Genomic DNA, 17,447 nt, shown 5'->3' with positions numbered 1-17,447 from the left:
TAGTCCATTTATATTTAAGGTAATTCTTGATAGTTACGTACTTATTGCCATTTTGTTGTTTTCTGACTATTTTTGTAATTTCTCTCTTTCCTTCCTTCTTCTCTTTCTCTGTTCCCTTGGGTTTTCATGGTTTCTTTTGGTGTATATTTAGAATCCTTTCTCATTTTATTTTGTATATTTAAGTTGTTGCTTTGTGGACACTTATGTTTGTATATAGCATTACACACACAAACACACACATATTATGGTCATTTTTAAGTTGATAGGGATTTAAGTTGAACACATTTCAAACCTACATTTTTACCTCCCACAAACATATTTTTGATTTTGCATTTTACCTATTTTTATTTTTTGTATCTTGTAAGTAATTATTGTAGTTTTAGTTGATTTTACTACCATTGTCTTTTCACCTTCATACTTCTCTATAAGTGGTTGATCTGTTATCTTTACGATTTATCTTTGCCAGTGACATTTTTATTTTCATATATCTTCTTGTTATTAATTAATGCCATTCCTTTTCAGCTTAAAAAAAAAGTCCCTTTAACATTTCTTGTGATGTTGGTTTAGTGGTGATAGACTCCTGTAGTTTTTGCTTATCTGGAAAACTTTTAATATTCCATTCAATTCTAAGTGATAAGCGTGCCAGGTAGTGAATTCTTGGTTGGTTGTTTTTCCTTTTATCACTTGGATTATACCATGTCACTCCCCTGTAGCCTTCAAAGTTTCTGCTGAAAAATATACTGACAGCCTTATGGGGTTTCTCTTGTATGTAACAATTCTGGCCACCCTCTGCACCTTGGTGTTTTTAAATTATCTGTTTAACTTTTATGATTTTACTTTTCCTTTAAATCTTTGAACACATTTAAAATAGCCAATTTAAACTTTTCATCTAGTAAAATAAACATCTGAGCTTCTTAATAGATTGCCTTTATTGATTTCTTTTTAATCTATGCATGGGCTATATTTTATTGCCTCTTTTTTAACTTTCTAACTTCTTTGTATATCTCATATTTTTCATTGTTGCATACTGAACATTTTAAATAATCTATTGTGACAACTCCATAAATTAAGATATCTGTTACTCCCCAGCATTTGTTGTTTTCTTTTTTACATAGCCATTGTTTGGTTTACTTACTTTCCTGAATTAATTCCATAAAATCTGTATTCTTTTGTCAGGCATGGCCACTTAAGTCTTTACTTGGTTAGCTTACTCATTGCTATGATTGGGCAGAGATTTATTTAAATGATTGCCACCCAGAATTCTCTCATTCTTTGCTGAGTGGCTCTATGTGCATATTGTATGCCTTCGAACCCAGTCAGACAGTTTACAACTCCATCTTAAGTCTTCATTTCCTTCTTGTGTATGGCCTTATGTTCAGTCAAAAGTGAGCAGTTATAGCTTTGTAAGGTCTTTCCTCAGCCGGCACACAGTTCTACAAATACATCTGGCCTTCCAGATTCCCAGGAATATGTTGGAGTTTCACAAAGCCAATTAGCCATACCATTTTCTAGTTTTTCCTTTTAATATTTTTGGTTAGTCTATTGCTTGCTCCAACAGTTACCAATCTCCCCCAACAGGTGTGATGGCACACCTGCCTGTAATTGTTTTTGGTAACTGCTCCTTAACCACCCTCTACTGTGCCATAAGAGAGAAGGCTTTTAGTACAGAGTGTATCCCAAGTTACCCTTGTAAGTTAGCTTCCCAAGGACTCTCTAGACAGGTGAGATACCAACAGTTTTTTTGGAAAGGAGGTTTTGAGAGAGATATAGCTATATTTGCTCATCTAGTGGCTGCATGCAAACTGTTCATGCTACCACTGAGATAGAGAGCAAGGGATAGCAGAATAAAATACAAAAAACCTTACTGCTGTTATTGAGATTCAAGCATTTTTTTTTTCTTGAATAGACATTCCCTAAATTCTGCAAGCCTTTGGTTAACTTTCAGAATTCTAAAAAGAATCTTCTGATAATTATATCAGTTGTTACTACTGAAGAGCAAATTTTGGAGGTCTTTACTCCACTGTTTCTGCCAAAATCTATCCCTGAGTATTTTAAAATAGTCTAAAAACGTTTGGGATTAAGAAGTGCTATAAATAAATAAATCTGAAAAATAATTTAAGTACCACAGGCAGAATATTATTATGTAAACTTTAAAACACCTGATTTAACTTTTAAGTTAAATTAATTCTTTTAAAATATGGGGAAGGAGAATAGGGTTACATTTGTATATTCTTTTCATTTAAGAAAAATTTTTAAGAGTTTTACAAAATACACTGACTTTCTTTTATCTTTAATATGTTTTGCTTTTAAAATTGTAATATATGTTACAGTGCTATACGTTCATGCTTTTAAGTTCATTAGTCTCACGGACCCAACTCTGATACTATACAGCTATGCCATTTATTGCTTAGCCCCTTTGCATAATTTTTAATTATTCACTTTTAATCTTTAGAAGAAAGATAAGCTACATACATGGAATTTAACTTCTTTGTTATTAGAAATCTCAGCATAACTAAATTGATGAATTCTTTTTTTAACTTGGCTTCTTCTGAAGGTATCTTTGTAAGCAAAATGTGTTATTTATTTATGTATTTATTTAGAGCATGAGCTGGGGGATTGGGTGTGGGAAAAGGAGAGAGAGAATTTTTTTTTTTTTAAAGATTTACTTATTTCAGAGAGAGAGAGAGTACACAAGTGGGGGAAGAGGTAGAGGATGAGAATCATCAAGCAGACTCCCACTCCCCGCTGGGCGTGGAGCCCAAAATGGGACTTGATCCCACAACCCATGAGCTTAGTTGAGCCAAAACCAAGATTTGGATGCCTGAACAACTAAGCCAGCCAAGCAACGTGGGAGAGAGAGAGACTCTTCATTAGGCTTCACAACGCAAGGTTCAATCTCACAACCCTGAGATCATGACCTGAGCTGACATCAAGAGTCAGATGCTTAACCAACTGAGCTACCAGACTCCCCAAAAATCTGTTATTAATCAGTCCAGATTCAAGAAGGGAACAGATGAAGAAAATAATATAGGATTCTTTTTTTTTTTTTTTTAAAGATTTTATTTATTTATTTGACAGACAGAGATCACAAGTAGACAGAGAGGCAGGCAGAGAGGCAGGCAGAGAGAGGGGGAAGCAGGCTCCCCATGGAACAGAGAGCCTGATGTGGGGCTCGATCCCAGGACCCTGGGATCATGACCTGGGCCGAAGGCAGAGGCTTTAACCTACTGAGCCACCCAGGTGCCCCAATAATATAGGATTCTTAAAGAGATAGAAATTTCCTTATATGCAAATTTCCACTAAAGTGACCAATTTCGTTATATGATATTTCTTTTAATGGTATTGTTGTGGACCTCAGCCCATTCATTTGTTCTCTCCACATATTTTCCTATTGTTGGATTTCACCATGGCCTTGAAGTGGCCATGTTTCAAGTTTTCTAACTCCCTTAAAAAAAAAAATAGATACCACTATTTATATCTAGAATCATTCCAAACCAAAACTCTGCATCTATTAAACAATAATTCCCAATCTTCCTTCCCTACAACCCCTAGTAACCACTATTCTACTTATTATCTTATGAACTTGCCTATTCTAGATACCTCATTTAATTGCAATCATACAACATTTGCTCATTTTTGCATCTGGCTTATTTTACTTAGCATGATGTCTTGAGACTTCATGTTGTTACGTGTGCTAGAATTTCATTCTTTTTAAAGCTGAATAATAATGTTGTTAATATAATAATATTCTGTTATATGTACGTAACACTTTTTAATCCATTCACTGTTCACAGATATTGGAGACTACTTCAACAAGGACATATTATAAGTCTATGTACACACAATCAAGAAGTCAGTTGGAACAAAAGAAAATTATATCAATAAGTGACCAAAAAAAATCATAATGAATATAAATCCCTTAGGACACATGCATATATAATGATGCCACATTCACATGGCTAGTATGTAAATAAAACTGAATTTTCATCTATTCAGTTGGATACAGACACAATACTGATTGCTAGCTGATTTTTTTCCTGGATTTTTTTGTTTGTTTGTTTCTTTCTTTCATGTTAATATACTCTGTGTAAAAATCTGTAATTATTCTCAACATTAAGATCACAAAACACACATAAGAAGTCCTAAGGACTACTTGATACTATATCCTGTTTAGCACTGATTTTGCAATAAGCATGTTTTGTTTTGTATCCTGTTAGTCTGGTTTTATCTTTTATTTTAACCTAAGTTTCCATTGACATGTTTTAGAATTTTTCTGGCAATCTGGTTTCCTCCTGAAACTCTGCTTTGCTTCCTAAAATATTATGACTATTTTTTTCCTTACTAGAGATTTTATTTCCATCTAGTTTCTCTCTTTAATTCTCCAACAAGAAAATGCCATAGAGCTGACTTACTATAAACATATTATTACTATTAGGAAGGAAAATTAATAACACAATTACCAGTGTGCACTACTTAAATTTGAGAAATGTTAATGGGTTATCACAACTACAGCAACCTTTATTAAGGAATGAAGGCCAAACCTCATATGGAATTTGGATGATTAAAATCAACATATGGGGGGCGCCTGGGTGGCTCAGTGGGTTAAGCCGCTGCCTTCGGCTCGGGTCATGATCTCAGGGTCCTGGGATCGAGTCCCACATCGGGCTCTCTGCTCGGCAGGGAGCCTGCTTCCTCCTCTCTCTCTGCCTGCCTCTCTGCCTGCTTGTGATCTCTCTCTGTCAAATAAATAAATATTAAAAAAAAAAATCAACATATGGAACAGGCAGGATTGCTCATGCAATGTGAAGTAAAAGCTTGAGAAGTCAAGAAAGGGTGTGGTGAAAACTCAGCTATACACTCAGTCAGCTGAAACTTGATGGCTCCTGCAAGTTTCTACACACCCACATAAAACGAGCTAATGTCAACAAGTAATTCTGCTCCTTTTCTGGTCAGAACGAAAGATAAAGCCACAGTTTTGTAAGAAAACATATTCACTTCAATGTGATCCTCAGCAGATCTGAACTAAAACTTCAAAAGTTAAGGACAATATTTTTGTTTCTTCCTGCTCTGTTGAATAAATATTAGATAGATTCTATTATATTAGAAGAGGATAGTAGACAAATATATAGAAATTACTTCCAGTAATCTAATAAGCAATCCCCATTTTGATGGAAAGGAAGTTTAAAATGGCTTTCAAATAGGATTGATGGAGATGGCATGGTCAAATTGGATATAAGATTCCTCTCAAAACATTTTAAAACCAGGTAGATCAAGCCAGCAAAGAGAGGAAGATGCAAAATCCTGGTGAGAAGACACTGTGTTCCAAAGGTCCAAGTATGCCATTTTAAAATTTTAATCTAGAAAAAGAAATATTTCTATAGCATATATATTGTGAAGTATGTTAATACCGTAATAGGTTACCAGGACAGTAATAAAAATATCTTTTTATTTCATTGTACTACTGAAATTGCATTTATTTTAAAAAATTGTCAAAATAAAAACATTCAAGCATTAGCATTATATATTGAATGTCTAAGAATAGACTATTAATATAACTAGAAGAGTGAAGAATACTTCAAAGAGCTACACAGGATAATACTACAGTGATGTAATAAATAATACTATAACTATAAGCTACAAGAGCAAAAGTCACCTCTATTTATAGTCCACATTGAGCTTCCTACAGATTTCTGTTGAGTTTGTCAGGATAAGGTACTTTGAAAAATATAGGTTTTATTGTCATTGCATTTTTGTGATAGAACATTAGTATTTTTTAATTGTGGCTGATTTACTGAAATATGCAGTATTTACTGAAATTCTGTTAAAAAAAGAGTGAAGGAACATTCAAATTCAGGTATTCTATGATTTACTTAAAATGACAGAAAAATCAAGGTATAGTGTGTATATTAAAAAGCCAAATGGAAGCTTTAGAATCTCTTGGAGCATCAATTTTTTAGAATCTCTTGGAGCATCAATTTTTTTTTTAAAGAATGCTAATGCTCTATTGTTAATGAATGCTTTTTTTGCACATAACTGGAAAAGTCTATTAGTTTCTTTTAATACTTAGAAGATTCCATTTATTACTGAAGAATCCAATAGCCCATTTTTCCCCCAGCTCTGCAGAATTTGGTCCAACATATTTTCCACCTGTGTGTGTGCTCTCTTCTTCTGATTTAATTCTAGTTGTCCTGATTAAATCATCCATCATTTTTAGGAAGATTTTTCTCCTTATTGGTTTTTTGGTACTGCCTCACTGGTTTTAGCTATTTGCTACTTTCTCTTCCTGATATGTCACTTTGAAAATATTTCAGTGACTTTCTTATATTAAATTTTCTAATAGCATTTTAGTTTCAGTTCATTTTTCTATTTTTTATCCTTCAGGCTGTCTATATCTTTCCAACAGGTGTTGAAATTTTGGGTTTCTATTTCTACTTGGGACCTTCAATAACATAAGTAGCTCCCCCACATAATGTTATCCCATCTTATCATTACATAGTTTGTAAATATTCCATACCCCTAAATCCTCTGACACATAGGGGTAAAAACTTTCTAATGTATTAGATTTGGATGATTATATTAGCTGCTTACCTTTTCTTATTTTATGGACTAAGAAATGTTTTATATTAACCCCAAAAGGACCATTTAAGCCTTGTGTTTTGTGCAACATGGCATACAAAGAGATATGCTTAACAGAGATTGAGGGCTAACTCTACAATTTACCTGATGAAGGTCAACTAAGATCAAAATCTATACCAGAAATGTTTGTGTCACTGTACAGAGGATATACATGATAGGTAGGCTGGTGATGTCTGAACATGGAGGCAGAGAATGTGCAGAGGGAGGAGGAGCAGAAGAACTCAAGCACGAGTGAAGTACACTGAATGGCAAAAATCAAGAGGTTGCATTTTAAAAGACTTGGAAGACCTGAACCCCCTGGGGCAAATAATACATTGTATGTTAATAAAAATAATTAATAAAAAGAAAAGACTTGGAAGATCTTGATAGGTAAGAAGATAGAGCATAGTCCAGGTAGACATATCCATTAGCAGACGATAAGCGTGGATGTCTGACACATGAAATAGTATATAGTGAGTTTCTGGAGATATCATCAAAGAGTGATTCCAGATAAAGTACAGAAATGTAAACAGAGAAAAACAATCATGAAATTACAACAATATGATGATCTCTTTCTTTGTTCCAAGTGATACCCCAGAGTTCTAGCATCATCAACTAACCTCATGACTTGTGGAATAAATCTATACACTGTAAAATTGGGGCCAAGATTAATAATGGCCATTTGAATTAGAATAAAAATACCCAAATTTTTATTCTAAGCATGATAGTGTTTTATATAAATGCAATTCTTAACAGAATGAGCTTATTATTATTTCTTGTAGGATTGGGAGATATTTGGGGTAAGAAGTCTGTAATAACAGGAAAAAAAATCTTATGATTTTTTATCGGAGTAGCAAAGAAAATTGACTTTTAAAAATACAAACTACAGAAAATAACATCTTCTCAGCTAATGGGAATACAAAAAACAGTCATGATCTTTAACTGGAGCTGGCATATAGCTGGCACACTCTGGCGTCATATCAGAATTTTCATGAGAACTGAGTAAAGTTTTTGTTTATCAAAGGAGGGCATGAAAAAAAGAAGAAAATAATATCAGTGTTGCATAGTAACTAACCCAGTGTTGTCACTCAAGTAAGCGTGTTCAACATTCAACAACTCAGTATCTTGGAAGAGCCTATTATCAAAGGAGGAACTGGGCTAATTTAGTGGTCTTTAAAAATTCATAATTATTGTCATCATTATAGGCAGTTCCAAAAATTGTCAATGATCAGTTTAAAAACAGTACTCATAAAATGTATATTAGACACACATCTGGCATTATATGAATGTGTACTTTAAAGATCTATAGAATAAGCCTTAGAAAAATGTGACATTAGCTCCAAAAGTGGGTGTTTTAAGATGACTCCTTGAGCTATCTCCACCAGTATCGCCAAGTATGCTTGTTTTATGTGCACATTTCTGATCCACACCCCTGCCTACTGAGTTGATTCAATGAGTGTGAGTTGGGATGGAATGTGGGAAACCTCATTTTTTAAGATCATTAGGTGATTAAGTGATAAAAGTCATCCTAATACTACTCTTGGAGAACACTGTCCTACAGCAAAGTCATAACAATAAGATTCTTTTTATCATGTATGTGTACATGAGTGCATTTTTTTTTTTTACTATCTCTCAATTGTTCACGGCAAACAACAGTAAGCTGAAAGAAAAAAAAGAAACTTTATCTTTATAAAGTATTTTTTAACAAAAACCTGTAGCATTTAAATTTCTGAAGTCACTGTTATTAGATAAGAAAGTAGAAAGCATAAATTAAAAATTAACTATAAAGCACATTCCTTTAAGATTAAATTCATTTATATAATGAGGTGTTGTAATTCAGAATTTAGAAAGTAATAGCCAAGTTGAGGACAAGCCCATTTCATTAAATTTTTCCTCCCTGGTTATGAGTTTACATCTTTTTAGTCAGAGCTTAAGTCCTTTTGATTCTGAAACAATGGTTTCACTCTCAGGGCTTTAGAGATATCTGTGGGAACTTTTCTCCCTCTTTGTTTCATTGATCAGGATAAGTAAAAAATATCTCTATGGGGCAGGCCATTGTTCATATGTTCTCAATATTTTAAAGAGAAATGTAATTTCTATCTAGGAACAAGACTAGCCTTTTAATTATAAATAAAACTTCTCATTGTGTGTAATATGTAGATAGCCATCTATTATTTAATTATTATTCACTTTCCCTCTTAAAATTTTTCTTTAATCAGTGAAGTTAATAATCCACATTGTTTGTATCTTTATCTAAGAAGACAGTGTTTACTGGTTTTATTGTGAAACATAAGAAACAAAGTATTTTGTGTTTCAAGTATTGCATAAAGAACAGTTTTAGTTGTCTTATTTTTTTTTTTTTTGCTTATTTGCTATTTTATAGGATTAATTGAAAATGTATACCGTTTCAGTGGTAGTATTTCATACTTTGTGGTTCTTACAAAATGCTGTTATCTAAAAATTTAAGTGTTTGAATATTTAGATTGACTAGGATAAAAGAACTGCTCTTCCAAACAAATCAAAATGATTGTTTCAGTAAAAACTGGTAATGTCATACACAGTTTGGGATGTAAAAGTTAGTAAAAAGTTAGAGACCTTGAGAAAATCTTTTGAGACATTTTTATTTGGTGAGTCCATTAAGGCAAACTTCTAGTTTTGTGATATCCTACAATAAAAATGAATCCTCACCCTCATAACTGAGTTGTATTCTGCTTAAGTAGAGGGTTTGCCCAAATTATGACCGAGCTTGACAAAGAGACCTATTCTCAAACTAGATTGTAAAGTAGCCACTGAGACACCCTAACACAACAGTAGAGTTACAGTAAGGGAAACAATACCCTTTTCTTCCCAGTTCAGAACACAAGCCGATTTGACTAATTTGGGAACTGTGACAAAATTAGTAATGGCCTCGTAAGGGCATAATTTGAAGATTTCATATGTTTAACTTATATTTTAATATTTTGGATATAAGATAAACAGAAAATCAAATGTACATCTGAAAAAAAAGCTACAATTAGTTCATTATTCATTTCGGCCTTTTTTTTTTTTTTCTTTTCCTTAAGGCTTATATGTGCCTTTTCCTTTCATGAAGATTCACGTATTTTTAAGTCTCAAAGTGTTATTGTCATAAACAAACAATAATTTATAACCATGGCTATGTTTCTTCAAGTTTTTCTTAGAAGATTAAAAGAAACCCCAGTGCTTGCTTATATTGACAAATATATATAAAATATTACACACACACTATAACTGGCACAACACAGAGAAATTAACACAGCCCATATACAAGGATGTTTCATACACTTGTGAATCATTCTATATTTGTCAGTCTTTGTTCTGGAAGAGATGGGTGTGGGGAAGCAGGATGGTAAGGGAGCTCAAAGGGTAATTATCTCTACCACTTACATTTTATTCATTTTATTATGTAAAACACCAGTGCTAATAAAAATCTTGCTGTGTGAGGACAGTGTTTGTTGAATGACTCTACTTTTCTATATTTTAAAATAGAAAAATCTATCACCATAGTAGACATTCAATTTCCAAACCTATGAAAATTATCAGAGGTGCGTGTTAAGATCAGAAGTCTAAAATGGGTCTCACTGGGAAAATCAAGATGTCAGTAGGGCTGTGGTCCTTCTGAGGAGAATAATTTGACTTTGTCAGCTTTTAGAGGCTACTGCGTGTGATGCCTCCTGGTCCCTTGTTCACATCACTCCAACCTTTTGCTTCTATCTGCACATCTCCTACTGCTGACTCTGACCCTCCTGCTTCTCCCTCCTACAGATCCTTGTGACTACACTGTGCCCGCTAGAATTATCCAGGATAATGTCCCCATCTCCACATGCATTAAATCAACCACGTCTGCAGAAGCCCTTTTGCCATGGAAAGTAACACACTCATAGGTTCTGGGGATTAGGACGTGGGCATCTTTGGGCAGCAGTAGGGGCAATATTCAGCTTACCACATTCTGTAAGCAAATAAGAGCATGTGCAGATTTAAAGTGCTTATGACAGTGCCTGGAACCAAACACCTTCCACTATGATTTGTAAAAGGAATGGGCTTGTGAACTTCTCACTGCTTACACAGCCAGATCTAAACCATCATCTCTTGCTGGGATAATTCCAGTAGTCTCCTCACAGGCCTCCCTACTTCTACTCTCATCTTCACCTAAGTCTCAGCACAGCAGCCAAAGTGATCTGCTTAAAACATAAAGCAGATTATGCTTCTCCTCTGCTTAAAACCCTATACAGTCTGTTTTCCCCATTTAATTCAACTGTTTGGGTGGTCTCCACAGCCCTACACCATATGCTCCTTCTAATGTGACCTATTTAACAAACTATACTTGTATTCAGCTCACTACATAGGCCCTTTATTTTTTATTTTATTTATTTTTTTTAACATAGGCCCTTTATTGATTCTCCAAAGCACTAGCCTTGTGCCCACCTCAGTCACTTGTCACTTGTGGTTTCCTCTGCCTGGAATAGGCTCTTCTCAGAATTTCATATGGCTCACATCCCCATTTCTTCAGATCTGCTCACTGAGGCCTACCTGGTCACCCATTTAAAATCTCAGTTGACCCATTTCTATGCTCTCAGTCCTCCTGCTATTTTTCCATAGCATAAAACTCTATGGTATTTTAAATGTTTTTTAAAAATCCTTATATTTCGGGGCGCCTGGGTGGCTCAGTGGGTTAAGCCGCTGCCTTCGGCTCGGGTCATGATCTCGGGGTCCTGGGATCGAGTCCCGCATCGGGCTCTCTGCTCAGCAGGGAGCCTGCTTCCCTCTCTCTCTCTCTGCCTGCCTCTCTATCTACTTGTGATCTCTCTCTGTCAAATAAATAAATAAAATCTTAAAAAAAAATCTTTATATTTCCTCATCCCTTATTGAAATATAAGTTCCAAAGGACAAGACATGTTGTATATTTTGTTCAATGATACATACATATGTTAATTTTCTTGAACACTGTGTGGCACAGAGTGAGTACTCAGTAAATAACTGCTGAATGCGTGATAAGATCCTATTAAGTGCCAGGTTCTGTCATAGGTGCTGAAGCCACATGAGTAAACTTGACAGTTTCTCCTTTATTGGAGTTTGCTTTTAAGTTCTATCAACATACACTCTGCCCGAGTCCCCAGACGGACAGAGAGAAAAGAAAACACCTGATGAGAAGTGGTAAGACTGGAAATTATTAATTACTCTTGCTTTCTTTCCAAACCATCCCCACCCTTACCACTCCCATACTTTTGTCCCAATTACCAGGTATGGTTTTACTGATGTTTTGGAGATGAATTCAAATGGGTATAGTTGTTAATTGATGGTGCCATGAAAAACAAACAAAAAACAACATGGCAAATCTATCTAAGCATCACAGAATAAATCAGTGGGAAAACAGTCTTTAAACATTACATCATTTTATGTGGTATATATACACAACGGAATACTATGCAGCCATCAAAAGAAATGAAACCTTGCCATTTGCAATGACATGGATGGAACTAGAGGGTATTATGCTGAGCGAAATGAGTCAATCAGAGAAAGACAATTATCATATGATTTCCCTGATATGAGGAATTTAAGAGATAGGGAGGAGGGTTGTGGCGGGTAGAGAAAGAAAAAAATGAAACAAGATGGAGTCGGGAGGGAGACAAACCATAAGAGACTCTTAATCTCACAAAACAAACTGTGGGTTGCTGGGGGGTGGGAAGGTAGGGATAGGGTAAGGTTGGGTTATGGACAGTGGGGAGGGTATGGGATATGGTGAATGCTGTGAACTGTGTAAGCCTGACGATTCACAGACCTGTACCTCTGGAGCAAATAACACATTATGTATTAATAAAAGTAATTTTTAAAATTATATCATTTTACACATACATTGATAAGATATACTCACATATTCAGGAAGAACTGGCTACAAAATGAATTAGTCTTTTTCAAAAAATATTTTCTTATTGACAGTTGTATTTAAATTGCCTAAGTATAAACCTCGGTGTGAAGTGTATGCTTCAGTATGTTACATGAAGTCCTGACACAGTTATCAGTGACTCTAGGCTAGGATTTTTCCATTTGTTTTTCTGGGCACCACACAGATAGCAGCCATCTTTAGAAATCAAGCAAACCAGGGAAGTCAGTCATTAGTAAACCAAAGTTTAAATCTGGCTGCTTTCTACTATGCCATTTCCTTTCTATAGATGATGTATTCTTAAATTTTAGAAGAAACACACCGATATTTCATTGTTTCAGACTTTCTTTAAATCAGTGAGTGCAGGGCTGGAACATACCAAGTGACTGACATGCAACTTCCAACTTTCTGATCTCAACCATCAGGCTTCCCACAGATGAGATTAACAAAGACCAAAGAATTTAATACACTGTTCTATTTGGTTTTACTTTTTTCCTATTGCTATGAATATTGTACTGAGATTACCAAGTGTAAGTATTAAAGAATACTGTATTTTAAAGTTTCATTAAAAATCAAAATTTGAAGAAATTCACTATGGTTACCATAGTAAAACATATCCTCTTGGCTTAAAAGACTTTCCCTTCATTTTGTGAGAAAATATAAGCAAGTCTCAATTTCTTAAATCCTCATCAGACATTTGAAAACTATGTAGCCTTTTAAAAAGCATCCATTATTTTACGTATTTTTGCTCCAATGACAATTACTTATCATTTATTATCTTTTAAAAAGTAAGATTTGAGGGGCAGCTGGTTGGCTCGGTCAGCTAAGTGTCTGACTCCTTAAGATTCTCTCTCTCTTCTCCTTTTGCCCCTCCCCTGCTCGCTCTCTCTCTAAAAGAAAAATAAGATTTGAGAAGGGACCTACAGTTATGAAATGCTGGTAAATTCTGACTCATTCTATCATCAACTATAATTTTAGTATCTTCATATGTAGATAGTTTCTGATTATACTCTCAATTCAATAACAACAGTGTTACTAAGGTACAGTTAAATACTCATCAGATAAGTTTGTTCTTACTTTTTTACATAGCAGCATTTTATAGTTTCATAAGGAAATTGTATCTTGCTTGAAAACAGATATGTTAAAGTCCACATTTTTTTAAATATCAATCATTTATTCCCCTAAGTAAGTGATATCACTATTTGCTTGTTTTTGTTTGTTTCTTATGTTTCTAGTTTCAACCAAATGATCTGAACCTGAGAGTAATTTATTAGTTATGTGTCCTGGATCAGGCCACCAGTACCCCTGAGCATCACTTCATCTATGATATGCAGATAGTTATTTCTGCCCACCTCACAGGAGGGTTGTAAAAATGAAACAATATGGAGGTATGCTGTAAGTGCTGAAACAACAGAAATATAATATTATTTTCTATCAGAGATATTGAGTGTTGGATAAGTATTCTTAGCATAAGTATAACTAAAATGTCTGCCCAGCACCTCTACCTTTTGTCTGGATTACTTTGTCTTAGAAAATCAGCTGCCATGAGATAGATAAAGACAACTATCACATGATTCTACTTAATATGAGGTATCTAAAATAGTCAAATTCATAAAATCAAAGACTGGGATGGTGATTACCAGGGGCTATGGGAAGGAAGAAATGGGATTATTAACCAACAGGCATAAAGTTTCAGTTAAGTAAGATGAATAAGCTCTTGGGGCACTTGGGTAGCTCAGTCTGTTAAGTGTCCGACTTTTGATTTTGGCTCAGGTCATGAACTTGGGGTCCTGGGATTGAACCCCATCTTGGGCTCTTTGCTCTTTAGGGAGTCTGTTTGAAGAGTCTCTCTCTCTCTCTCCCTTTGCCCTTCTTCCTGATGTGCATGCTCTCTCTCTCCCTCTAAAATCAATCAATATTAAAAAAAAAAAAAAGATGAATAAGCTCTAGAGATCTGCTGTACAACGTGGTACCTTTAGTCAACAATACCGGATTGTACACACAGATAATTTGTTAAGAGGGCAGATCTCACATTAAGTATTCTTACCACAAGAAGATAAAAATGAAAATACCTGATTGTTTGAGTGTATAATTCCACTAATATGAAATATCAGAACAGGCAAACCTATAGACACAGGAAGTAGATTAGAGGTTGTCAGAGGCTGGGAGGAGGGAAGAATGGGGAGTTAGTGCAAAGTTTCTGTACAGGTTGATGAAACTGTTCTGGAAATAGTGATAATTGCACAATATTATGATTATAATTAATATCATGGAATTGTACATTTAAAAATGGTTAAAATGGTAAATTTTACATTATGTATATTTTACCACAGTAAAAAAGGAAAGAAAATTGGGGGCCATGAAATTCCTTTCTCCCCCTAGATTGATTATCAGACCTTAAAAAAAATGAACATGCATCTACTCAACAATTATTTATTAAGTAGTGATTTTTAGCTAGCCTTACTTTAAAAATAACCTTTATAAACAGCTGTTGTTTTCCTCTGTGGGGAATATGAATGCTTTCAGTTACAAGGTATTCACAAATTCTTCTAACCCTAGCGCTAAAGCAAGAACTTCTCACTTTGATGTTGACTCTGTACTGATTTTTTGGTAATAAAGATCTATGCCCCTACCTATTTCTGGCTTCACTCTCATTTTTATTATGATTTTTACAATGGAGAAAACCATATTGATTCTATGAAGCTCATGTTTACTACAAGGAAAATACACGTTTACATCCTCTTTTTACCATAATTCTCCCAAGATACATATTCCATTTGGTTATTCTCCTGACGTTCTAACACCAATATGACTCACCACGCGCTTATCATCTCCATTTCCCATCCCTGAGCTCCTCCCTCTGACTTCATATTAATGCCAATACCATTTCCTGTGGCCCACTAGTTTGAGAAGTCTTTGTGTTTCTGACCTCACATTTTTTATTTCCTTTACTTTCCATTCTATCACTAACATTGTTGCCCACTTAACAAATTTCATATTTTGGGCACCTGAAAAATCTTAGGCTTAATTAGTAAATTAAAGTTCTGCCTATAATCTTTCTCCACTCTATTGCCAGTCTAATTTCTTGGAGATGTTATGCTCTTTCCCTCTTAGAAAGTCACTAGAGTTCAGCTTTCCTAGACTGCATTCAAAGTTATCCTTCATACTGTCCATCTTCTAGGCTCTTAACCCAGTAGCCCTGAAACTTGACTACTTGTTCTTTATGCCAAAATCTGTATTTTTTTTCTGTCTTTATTTGCTCTTGCCATTAACTTTACCCAAAATGTACATCCAACTTTTTTTTTTTTTTTAAAGATTTATTTATTTGGGGCAGGGTGGAGAGAAAGAAGGAGAGAGAGCATGTGTGTGCACAGTAGCAGTAGGGGCAGAGGGAGAAAATCTTCAGGCAGACACCCCACTTAGCGTGGAGCCTGATGCGGAGCTTGATCCCACAACCCTGAGATCATGACCTGAGCTGAAACCAAAAGTCAGAACCTTAACCAACTGAGCCACACAGGTGCTCCTACGTCCAAACTCTTATTGCATGTTCACTTTTTACCCTACCCATCACTGAAAACCTAATCCACCACCTTTATGAAAAAAAGTGTAGATGGATTTTTCTTCTATCTACCCATTGCTTTTAAATGATAAACTTGAATTGTCTTTATATCTTACAGTGTAGAATCAACAGACTGACTACAAATGGAAAGAGAAAAATCCTGAGGGAGGATGAAAAATCAAAGAATTGAGAGAAGAGTTTTGAGATGTTCGGAAAATAAGCCACTAGCCACAGCAAAAGAGGAAAAGCAATTTGGGGAAGAGAAAAGGAAATATATTGAAGACAACAGTAAGTATATTAAAGAAATGAAATGATCTTTCCTTGGCTATTGGTTTCTGTTAATTTTAATGGTTACCCTCTGTGTTATTTAAAGAATATTTAAAGGTTTTTACAGTGCTAGGTAAAGGAAAGAAGCAGACATTCAATTCTTACTGTTACCTCATTTTCAGATAAAAATCCTTTGAATCTCACTCTTTCCGGGAAGTTTTCTTGTTTCACTAAGTACAGATAATGAGAGTGGTCATGAGTCAGTACCATTTTGGTATCTTTGGATTATAAGAAAATTATAAACATGTTGTTCATTCTCTTAGTTCTTTAAGTTTTTATTTAAATTCCAGGTAGTCGACATACAGAATAATATACTGTCTTACTTTTAAGAAAGGGTCTGCTTTAACAATGAACTTACTGTTTTAATTACTTTAGTAATTGTCACTGATTCCCAAGATTCCATCATTGAACATTTAGGAATTTATTAATGCTTTTTTTTAAAAAAAATATTTATTTTTGAGAGAGCTCAAGTGAGAACATGTGCAAGAGCAGGGGGAGGGCTGAGGAGGAGGAAGAGGTATAAGCAGACTCCATAGTGAGCACGGAACCCAGCATGGGGCTTGACCCCATGACCCTGAGATCACAACCCCCGCTGAAATCAATGAGAGTTGGACTGAGCCACTCAGGTGCTCCCTGATTAATGCTTTCTCCAGGATCAGGTAAAAATATGGAAAGGAAGTTATTTTGCTTTTAATATTGAAGTTATTTTGAAGGGAGAACCTTTATATTCATTAAACTGTATCCATGCCTTAAGCATAACAGTAATTTATTCCAATACAGCATAATTAGTATAAAAATATTTACTGAGGGGCGCCTGGGTGGCTCAGTGGTTTAAGCTGCTGCCTTCGGCTCAGGTCATGATCTCAGGGTCCTGGGATCGAGTCCCACATCGGGCTCTCTGCTCAGCAGGGAGCCTGCTTCCCTCTCACTCTCTCTGTCTGCCTCTCTGCCTACTTATGATCTCTCTCTGTCAAATAAATAAATAAAATCTTAAAAAAAAAATATTTACTGAGTGCCTGCTGTATGCCAGATGCTTCATATACATAT

The sequence above is a fragment of the Meles meles genome, chromosome 7 (assembly GCF_922984935.1).
Source record: "Meles meles chromosome 7, mMelMel3.1 paternal haplotype, whole genome shotgun sequence".
In the NCBI taxonomy this organism is placed as follows: domain Eukaryota; kingdom Metazoa; phylum Chordata; class Mammalia; order Carnivora; family Mustelidae; genus Meles; species Meles meles.
Note: the sequence above shows the minus strand (reverse complement) of the source record.